The sequence below is a fragment of the Chelonoidis abingdonii genome, chromosome 8 (genome assembly GCF_003597395.2).
Source record: "Chelonoidis abingdonii isolate Lonesome George chromosome 8, CheloAbing_2.0, whole genome shotgun sequence".
Classification (NCBI taxonomy): domain Eukaryota; kingdom Metazoa; phylum Chordata; order Testudines; family Testudinidae; genus Chelonoidis; species Chelonoidis abingdonii.
Window position 1 is genome coordinate 30,550,092 of NC_133776.1, and position 10,936 is coordinate 30,561,027.

General features: G+C 39.1%; 1 protein-coding gene across 1 annotated transcript in view; it reads left to right on the forward strand.

Annotated features, from left to right (window-relative positions):
* Positions 1-8,574, forward strand: part of ZIC4 (Zic family member 4) — a 255,479-nt gene extending 246,905 nt beyond the window's left edge. Inside the window, exon 4 of the transcript XR_012656370.1 lies at positions 7,545-8,574. The gene's annotated coding sequence lies outside the window, so the exon portion shown is untranslated. The remainder of the gene's footprint in view (positions 1-7,544) is intronic.
* The last annotated feature ends 2,362 nt before the right edge of the window (positions 8,575-10,936 follow it).

The following is a 10,936-nucleotide window of genomic DNA, read 5'->3' on the forward strand; positions in this document are numbered from 1 at the left end:
GCCAAGGATTTGGGTCCCATTGTGCTGTACAGAAGAATAACAAAGAAGACAGCCTCTGCCCTAGAGAGCTTGTAGTTTAGGGGTGAAGTTAAGGCAAAACATCCATTGACTTCCTTGGGGTGAGGATATTACCCTAGGTGTTAGACACGACATGACAGGTAGATAAAACAGACAAATAGGGTGGGCTGGGGGATGAGATAACAATAAAATGAACAAAGATTTAGCAGAATAAGCAGTGAAGCAAAACTTGCATCTTGTTACTTGCCTAAGTATATTTATATCATTATATACAATATGGAGATGTGTAATATAGTGCACATAGACAAACATTTGTAATTATAAGGAATATGAATCCTTTTGTTTCATTTTGTAGCATTATAGAACAATGAATAGTGAATACAATTGAGGAAGAAATTCCTTGGCAGTGTTCAAATGCCAGCACTCATCATCATAACCCGCACAGAAAAGAGACTTTACTCTTTTTTACAGTGGAATTGTTTTTATAGCAAATGTATATTTTTGTACTAGAATCTTTCAAATAAAAAATGATGTTATGAAACATACGCACATTTGTATTTTTATGGGTAATATAGTTTTCCTAATAACCTTTTCAAGGCAAAGATTCTGCCTGATTTACAGAAATGGAGTCTCTGTAAATTTGATTAGGCATCTAAGCACATCAGCCTATCTAGCAGCCATGTACCTGATTATACATAGGTATGTTATATGAAGGCAGTTTAGCTTGGATCATATCATGGCTCTAACCAAAGTGGATTTAGAGATAATGAGCTTGCATCTTAGAATACTTAGGATTGCAGCATGCTCTCTAAACTGATGATGCAGCAGCTGCATAATGCAACAATGTAATTTATTCATGTAATATGTACAATATTGCTGTAATAAAAAGCCCATTGGTGGTTCCTCTAATTCTTTATCTGAACACGCTGTTATTGGTAGCTATGTAAGTTAATATTTCAACACTTCAATTTCTGGCTATTTGCAAATCCAAGCTATAATATTTTAAAAGCTAAAACATTTTATACAGTGTGAGTTGTACTTTGAATCTGCCTGAACTGAGCTTAGTTCTTTAGCTTGTGAACAATACAATTTGTGCCAATTTCAGAAAACCTGGAAATCACAAAAAGAGAAATGACAAATAAGAGTGGATAGATTCTGAACTTGGTACAAAATATATAGTGTTTTAAGTGTGGTATATGAATCATTTTTCCTTTTTCTGAAAAGGAAGTTTAGACAAAATATTTCAGAAAGATATGCTTGATTTACACGAGAATAACTAGGACTACACCGAAATGTGCGCTGGCTAACATTAAATAGCGGGTTTTTTTGCTTATAAATATAGCAATGTTTATATTAAAGGTAGATTTCCTCTGAAGTAAATTTTAATAGGCATATATTAACTTTCAACAAGAGTCTACATGTAAAGACAGTGATGAAGAGCATGACAACAGAATGCTTGAAAATTAATCTGCCAGTTTGACCCAGTAACCGACATGCATACTAAAACACTGATGTGAATTGAAAATAAAATAACCACGCTTGACAGATATAATAGTTTAAGTGATTTCAAATTAACCACATCCCACTGACCGCAAGTGAAGAATGTGTTCATTCTCCCGCAATGAAACATGCTCTAGGGACTCATTATATAGAGTAGAGTAAGTAAAACCAGAGTGGAGTAATTGATGCTGAGGAGGAAGGAAGAATGACAGCTATTTAATGATTCTTAAACTTATACATAAAGATACCACAAGCACTTAATATATGATTTTTCTCTCTCCAATCTAGAAATATTATAGGCTTAAATCTATATTGTGTAGTAATTGCAACACTTGATATAGCTGTTAGGAATAATGAATCATGGCAAAGATGCATCAGCCAATCCATGGAAAGAGTGAATATCAAACAACCCTGTACCATTATGTGTATATGTTTGGTGTGACACATTTTGCAGTGGTGTGATGAAGTAAGGGTATGATATCTACTTAATCTATCTGTCATCGTAACTGGTTTTTAAATATTTAAGATTTCCTAAACAGTTTTTGAATAATCTAAAAAATAATAAGCATTTGATTTCATTTTCTGTTACTTGGATTTTTTTTTTCACGTACACTAAAAACTTTTTTACAGGCAAGTTACAAAAGTACAAGAAAGAGATTAATAGATACATAATGATGAACAGTAACAGCTAGTCAGCTGGGGTCAGCAGGACTAAGTCCCACCAATAATGCCATTACTATATTATGTGGCTGCTGTATCGCAAGGTTCCTGCTACCACCGAAGCCTCCTGGTGTTGCTGCAGCCACTAGAGGCTTCTGTGACAGGGCCACCCGGAGGGGGCCAAGTGGGGCAATTTGCCCTGGGCCCCACAGGGGCCCCCACAAGAGTTTTTTGGGACCCCTGGAGCAGGGTCCTTCACTCACTCTGGGGGCCCCGGAAAACTCTTGCGGGGCCTGGGCCCCCGGAGCTTCTTCCGCTCTGAGTCTTCAGCGGCGGGGGGTCCTTCCACTCTGGGACTTGCCACTGAAGTGCCCCAAAGACCCGCGGCGGGGGCTCCTTCCTCCTTGCCACCTCCGAAATGCCGGGTCTTCGGCAGCAATACGGCGGCAATCCCAGGCCCCCTGAATCCTCTGAGTGGCCCTGTTCTGTGAGGCTTTTTCAGTTCAGTCCCACAACTGGAGTATAGGACTGACTTATAGGCACCCTGGAGCCTTTGCTTTTCCTTGTTACTCATAGATCCATCAATTGAATTTACTGCCTCTCACTACTGATTATGAGTTGCACAAAGGGTTTATAAATGATGGGATGTCACTCACTTCTTGGCATCAGTAGTAAGACTGCCAGAAAGAGATGTTGGTTAGCCCATATTGTGATGATGGTTTCATAAAGTAGATGTGTTTTCACTAAACTGAAACCACCAACAATATTTGTAATTGGCTGCCGAAAGCCACCAGTTAACAATGATTACTGGCCATTACTAAGGAAATAAGTTTGACACCAAAAATTCTGCATAAAATAAAGGAGGAGTCATGGAAATTTTCATTAAAATCACTGGGTGAAATCCTGCTTCCATGAGAGTTTTTCCATCGATTTCACTGGGACCAGGATTTCACTTACTGAATTTTCACCAGTGTTTTTAACCTCCAAAAAACTTGCCATCCACCCCTTCAGTATGATGTAATATGGACAGTTTACAGCCTTCATAAGAACATAAGAATGGTCTTCAAAAGGAAGGTTCACAGTGAAGTTCCAGACTATGGGTAAGGGTTGGCTTTCCATTGCATGGGCATGGCATGACGTCCTCCTGTTGCCTAGTTATTCATCTCATCCAAAGTCAGCACATCCATAATTGTATCTCAATTGTATCTCAATACAATGCTCAACATTTACTCAGTACGGGCTTTAAAGCTTTTTTCCCTGCTTGAGTTGACAAGTCCAGACCCATGGGAGGTGTTTATTTAAGCAGGCGGAAGATGTCCCTTGCTCCCCTGTACAGGTTAACTGCCTCTCCCCTGCTGGTGCATAATGTAAACCATCTTGTTCTTAGGGTATATTTTTGCTGCAATTAAAAACCCGCCATTGGCCCATTCCTACTGACTCAGGCTCATGGGGCATGGTCTAAGATGCTGTTTAATTGCAGTGTAGACGTGCAGACTTGGGCTGGAGCCCTGGCTGTAGGACCCTGCAAGAGGGGAAGGTCCCAGAACTCGGGCTCTGGCCTGTGCCCAAACGTCTATGCCGCAGTTAAACAGCTCCTTAGTCTGAGTTCCGTGAGCCTGAGTCAGCTGAGTCTAACTGCAGTGTAGGTGTTGGCCAGACCACACTGTGCCGGGCTGGCAGAATGAAGGGAATAATGCTTTATGGCTGGGGAGAGAAGAAAGAGGCAAACTGCTGCAAAAAAGGGGACAAGGGGTAACAATGACTCCTCCCCTGGAATCGGATGGGCAGAAGGGTTTAAAAGGGGCAGCCCGTGCAGTGAAGCCCCCTTTCTCATGTAGTAGGAAGGAATACAGTGACCGGATAAATGGATTGGTAAAGGACTTAAAAAGGAGATGTTGGTTAAAGGAACAGAATGGCGGGGGCGTTGGGGACTCCCATGATTGGTATAGTAGGGAGCAAATTCCCCTTTCTTATAGCCTACCTTAACCCTCCTATGCAGGGGAGGAATGGTAAGGGCCCAGAAATTGGTTGGCTGGAGGACCTGGATGGGAAAGAAGTGTGGCTGGTGCAAGCTCCCCGAGACATTATTGAATGAACATGGGGTTACCTGGATGGCACATTCTTATGTGCTGGGTAGTCCCAGCTACCTGACAATAAAGTTGCAGCCTGATTATAACTATATATAATCCCTCCTGTCCTTCTTTTGGTTTAGTCAGACAATCCCTCTGTAAACCTCACTACAAAGAGACAATTCTTGCTTCCTTTTAGGAATCTAAATTAGCCCTTATGATTGGTGAGCTCTAGCACCACAAGCATATTTTAAAGGTACCAAATCATACTGCTAGCTATGAAATTTTTTTAAAAGTGCAGTATAAGCTGGTATGATGACTCAGCTGAAACAAAACAGCAGCATTCAGTGAGGTTTACAATTATAAACCAAAACTAGATAATAGAAGCAAAAACAGCTCCCCCTGCCCAGATGTTCCCAGGCAACCCAATGTTCTGCTCCCTACAGTATTTCCCCTCCAGTGTCAGCAGCCTTTTCCCAGAGCACCAAAGTAAGAGGAGGGAAAAGTAAAGCTGGAGTTAACCCCTTGTGTACTATGAGCTAGGCCATGACCCTGCACCCTATCACATGTAGCCATTTTAGTCCTCTGTATAAAATCTCTGAGCAATGATTTTATAAATGAACATTTAAAAAATAACTTAGTCAAAGCAAGGAGATACACACATTCTTGAGATATGGGCACATTCCAGAGAGGCGCTCAGACTGCCTCAGGAACTGGTCCTATATCTGCATGCAAAAATGAGGTGAATTGAAGAAGACCCAATAAGTGAAAATATGTTTGGGCATCTATGCAACACTGCAAAGGAATCAGCATATTATGGCAGAATACTATAGCAGTACCATCTGTGCCACTGTCTGCAGGTAAAGCAAATGCAATTTTTAAATAAAATAAATAAATAAAACTCTTCAGTTAGTAAAAAGACTGCGCTGTCTCACTCTCCTCTCGTATTGTTTGCCTATTCCACCCAGTTCTGCAAACCTTAAGGCCAAACATGAGTTGTGATAGGCTGTCATGAGGTTCGGATATTATAGATGAAATCCTTCCAGAAGCAGCATCTGGCTTGTTTTGTAAGCTCCGCAATCATTCGTAGTGATGAGGTTACATGTGCCCTAGGCCTTGTCAGATGGCTAGGCTTCTTTTTACCCAGGGTTCACTTTTTTTGGTTCATCTTTGATTGTGAGGAATTTATGCTCTACAATACATGCTTAACTTACAGTTATTTTGCAGGTTTTTTAAAAGACCATTCTTTTATAAATAAGGCTGTTTGAAAGCTGGCCATTTCTATGCTGGATTTAAATGTATTTTTCTTAAGGGCTCATATTAGACTTCTTTACAAATGTGGAATAAACTCTTCTGTGTCTTTCTTTACAATACTCTACCTCTGTTCTAGAGTATTCCTTGACCATAGAGTCATAGGAATTAGTGATGGAAATGACCCAAAGCTACCTCGTCCCTCTAGCCCTGCTAATGCTAATGCAGGGTTGGTCTCAATGGACCAGAGAGATCTTAATATATTCCCAAGTATTTTGTCCAATCTAATTTTAAACAATTTAAGCAATGAGGCTTTTACCAATTTTTTGGGGAAATTCTTACTCTTGGACATTTTTTGGACACTCATATTTTTTTTTATCTATCTCATCCTTTATCCTACTTATAATTCTTCACCGTTAGTTCACTCTCACCACTTTCTGTCTTTCAAGCAAGAGAATATACCTGAAGGCAGTATTTGACTCGCCCTCAGCCGGGGTAAATCTAAGTAGTTCCATGTACTTCAGTGGAGTTACATTGATTTACATTAGCAGACAATCTGACTGTATGTGTTTAGCTTCTTCAAATACTTGTATATAATTAGCATATTTCCCTTTGCTATCAGTTTTCCAGGTTGAACTTATTTAGTTCCTCCAAAGATTTACAATCCAAAAGCCACTCTTACTCACATTAAGTAGTACATTACTCAATGAGTAGTCTTACTGAATGGGATGGGATGGAGAAGGTACTATTCAGTGTGAATAAAGGCATCATAATCTGACCCACAGTGACAACATATAGACAAAATATGAACCAAGGAGATGGGGAAGGATATGTGAGATAATTGTGGGTTGGACAGGGAAGTATTTCTTCACACAAAGCACAGTCAACCTGTGGAACTCTTTGGCAGAGGATATTGTGAAGGCCAAGATGATAACAGAGTCCAAAAAAGAACTAGATAAATTCATGGAGGACAGGTCCATCAATGGCTATTAGTCAGGATGGGCATGGATGGTGTCTCTAGCCTCTATTTGCCAGAAGCTGGGAGTGGGTGGCAGGGGATGGATCACTTGATGATTACCTGTTCTGGTCATTCCCCCTGAAGTAGCTGACATTGGCCACTGTCAGAAGACAGGATACTAGGCTAGATGAACCTTTAGTCTGATCCAGTATGTCTGTTATTTTTTTATGTTCTTATGGGGTAAGTGGAGAAACAATTTGTAGGCAAGCAGACGAAGTAAGTGGTGTGAGACTGAGGATGGAAGAATCAGCATACATAGTGAAGTTGGATAGATGATACATAATGCAGCATGATAGATGCTGAGTTATATTTTAAAGTATTTAAAATGTTGAAAGGGAATAGAGAAGTTTTTGAGGAATTGTGTGGACAATGAGGTGAATGAAGCTACACAACTTCTAGGATAGAGTGAATGAATTGATATATTAGTGTCCAGAGAGTTGGTTGTAATCTAGGGGTGGCCAAATTCTGCAAAACAGGGTTCACAAATATTTGTTCAAATTGCTAGATGTCTTCATGTTTTTGCCCCTTTTTATTCACTATTCCTAGACACTTGCTCTAACTGGGGTTGATGATTGTTGTTGTTTTTCTTTTTGCAGGGGTGTATTGAGGAATGACTGTTCTTCATATGTGTACTAGAATTTGTGTGTGTTTGTTTTTTTCTGTTAACCAATCACCATTCATTATTCTTTACCATTTTTCTGTCATCCAACCAGGTAGCAGGAGAAATATGATGAAACTTAGATCACACAGAGTAAATAATAGAAAGTGACTAACTGAAGTGAACCATCTGAGAACAACCTATAACCTGAAATTTGTTCACATGAACAGCTCATAAGAAATAATGATTTGTCAACAAATCTGTAAAAAACAAAGCTGGCTTGGGAACAATTTTTATACCAAGAAAAGAGCTAAGCTCATTGTGTATAATATTACAATGAATAATTTAACCATCTCTATTGTGAGCAAAGGTAATTAGCCTGCAAGGCATTGCATGGTATGACTATTTTTTCTGTGTGCTCTCCTCACAGGCCACGCCCACAAGACAAAGCCAGTTCAGAAGGCTGTTTTAGGCAGGAAGAGCCATGAAGAGTGATGTGAAATCAGCAAAATGTATCTTTGTGCCTGCTTTTGGTGCTTTGTCTGGCTACTATAAAAATGCTTCTGCTTTTGGGGAGCACTGTCAAAGATCTTCCCATTTTTTGTCTTTTCTGCTGTAGCAAATAATGACTGTTAAGTTTTTCTGTATAGTTTTACAGTGATGTGACTAATCACCCAGCTGAACAGCAAATGGATCTCTGGGACACAGTTTGTGAACAACTTGTAGTCTGAAATATGTTTGTATGAAGAATTTGTCAATTTTAAATAACAAACTTATTAGTGAAAATCAAAGTTTTTGTGAATAATTTGCAAACAGAGATTGGGCCAGAGGCTTTGATTAAACTGTTCACTACAAGTAGTTCACCCAGATGCAGTCCTCATCCATGTCAGTTGACTATTGCAACTCTTTTCTCTATGGCTTCCCCAAGCTCCAGCTCTAGAGATTTAAGTCTCTGCACAGTGTTGCTGCCTGTCATCTCACATGGATATCTGTGCACATATAAGTTAGGCCAAATTCATTCCTCCTGCAACTTCATTGACTTCCGTGCAAATTCCCCTTGCATTCCCAAGATTCAGTTCTACACTATAACACCTCCTCAACCTGGTGAGTCCTCCTTCTCCTCTTTACTCTGCCACTGCATTCAAGCTCATGGTGCAAAAGCATCTTTGATGTCACTCCTATAATCTGGAACAGCTATTTTATATCTCTGTGCATCCACAATGCCCCATTCTATCCCAACTCGCCTTAAAGTACACCTTTTCTGTCACACATATGCCTCTGAATTTCCTGTCCTTCCATTGCCCTCGTGAAATGGTTTAATTTATTCACCATACAATATCTTTAGACACTGCTCACACTAAATGGCTTCTTGTATTGGTTAACCATACCTGCTCTTTTAGGTCATACTCTGTTTAAAAGATAACAAAATAAAGTCACATTTACTGTCTCTTTGGTCACTGTCCTTTTTTTCCTGCTTGCCAACCGTCTTTCAATTCTGTATTGTAAAATATTGTGTGACTGATTAAAAGGAACACGTGGAAAGGATGCATGGTTTGTGTCTCTTGGTTCTATGGCTTGCTCTGATAATGACTTTGGGAGAGAGCTGTGATTTTCTGCTCACTACCATATACACTTACCTGCATTCTCACTGCATACCCTTCTGCCACCCCCCAAAAAACCCAACAACTTTCTTTTAGTAATTTTAGGTTTGATGTTTGAAAAAGCCACATACAATTATGGTCTGGATTTGCCCACACATTTACTACCACTTTGCATGCAAATAGGTTATTTGCATATTAAGATGGCTGTTCATTAATTAAACTGGTTACACAAGCATGGACATTGAAAGCATAGATATTTTTGAAGTTAGGCCCTTTGTAACTAAAGTAAGAAGCAGATCCCATGAAATGATAACTGAATTTATTGAAGATGAGCAGGTGTGAAGGAGGACTATGGTGGAATAGGACTGGAAGGAAGAATGAGAGGGGGAAGAACCATTATTGTAGGATAATGTCTATTTTCTTTAAAAAGTTCATTGGCAGAAAAGGACAAGTGTGGAGTTGGAAGAGGGATGAAAGAGAAAGTCAAAGGTAGAGAAAAATTGATGATCACTGATTTCACAGGAATAGATTAAATAGTACTACAGGATCAGCAAGAGTAAACCTAGACATTTCACAAAAAATTCTCTCCCAGAAAGCACACAATGGAGAAGAGGTCTGGACTGGCATGTGGAGAGATCTGTCTGACCTATTCTCACAGAGGAGGAAAAAACTCGATAAGAACTGAGGACACTTCCTGCATATACAGCAGAATTTGATGCTAGCCCTAGAGGGAAATGAACTGGGACTATAGCTGGTCAGGGGATGTTTTGACTAATTGTTTTTTCATTGAAAAATGCCAATTCGTCAAAATTTAAACTGAAACAGAGTTGGGCTTGATGAATTTCTTGAGTGGAAAAAATGTCAGGGAAAAAAGTTGATAAATTGTTACAATGTTTCATTTTGATATTTTCTAACCAAAATTCCAGCTTTCTAGTTCAAAATGACTGTAAGATAATTTAGACTGAAAAAGAAATTAATAAAAAAGGTCAAAATGAAATTACAGAAACTAAATGTTTCAACTGACCTGAACTGATAAAAATCATATTTTGGTTTGCAAGTATTTGAGATTTCAACTTTTTGTCCTGATCTGAGACAGAGAAAAAAAATTGTACTCTCAGAAATATCTGTGGGCTTGGAAAATCATTTTCCCACCCGGACTTGCTGGGAGATTATTCCCATATCTGAGAGGCTGTCTTGTGGCAAGATCAATGCTATATGGGTACATGAGGTTGTATTTTTTTAAGACAAAATATGAGTGTTTTTTCCTCTACTATATATAAATTGTGGGTCAAATCTTGCTCTTACTTGTCATGATGCGCTTCATATTCATTTCAAGTAAGTGGTGCCAGTTGCTTAATATATCAATAGCAGGGGAAGAGGGTGGGAGCATGCCAGTGTTTAAACATTCATCTTTTACCTTTCATTGGACTAAGTGGAATATAAGTAGATGCCTTTGAATTCTAGAGAAGACTCTTCTTCAACCCACTCAAACCCCATTTCTTGTAGAAAGGGATTGTGGCTGAACTAATTTTTTTCATTTTGTCTGAAGAAGATAATCAGAAAAATTTAACATAATGATTTCACACTGTGACTATAATGCAAACACATACTTAACCATCACTGTCTCTGCTCTATTCAATGACCAAAAACATCAGTGTTGTGTACTGAAACATTACACACTGCATTACAATTAGAAATGTGCTGAAGTGTTGGATTGGGTGTTTATTTACGGTCCATGAAAAGTAAGATTCTATGTGCTTCTTATGTACAACTAAATAGCCAAAGGTAGAGCACTCAACATTTCAGAACCCAGCAGTCACTGTGAGAAGGACTTTGTTATTCTCTGAAGGGTTTTTTTTTCAGCAGAGTCTGGTTGCTGATAAACAATGACTAACATTACTTAATCCTGGAAACAAGAACTTGAGCAGGTCAAACTTGATTGGAGAGAATGCCCACACAGCAGAAAAGGCAAGATGTTTTGGGAGTGCAAGCCACCCAGGGTTCACAATAGAAACCTTCACTGGAATTGTGCACAAATGTTCTCCCAAACACCAAAATATATTGTTCATGGTTCACTAAAAACCAAGCAAATAAAAAGACCCACTGACAATCCAACCACCCTACCCAACACTAGCCATATTGGTTGTTGGTTCAAATATCCTAGAAAAACAAAATCAGCTTTCATAGGCACCAAAATGTCATAATGCTGCAATACACTTTT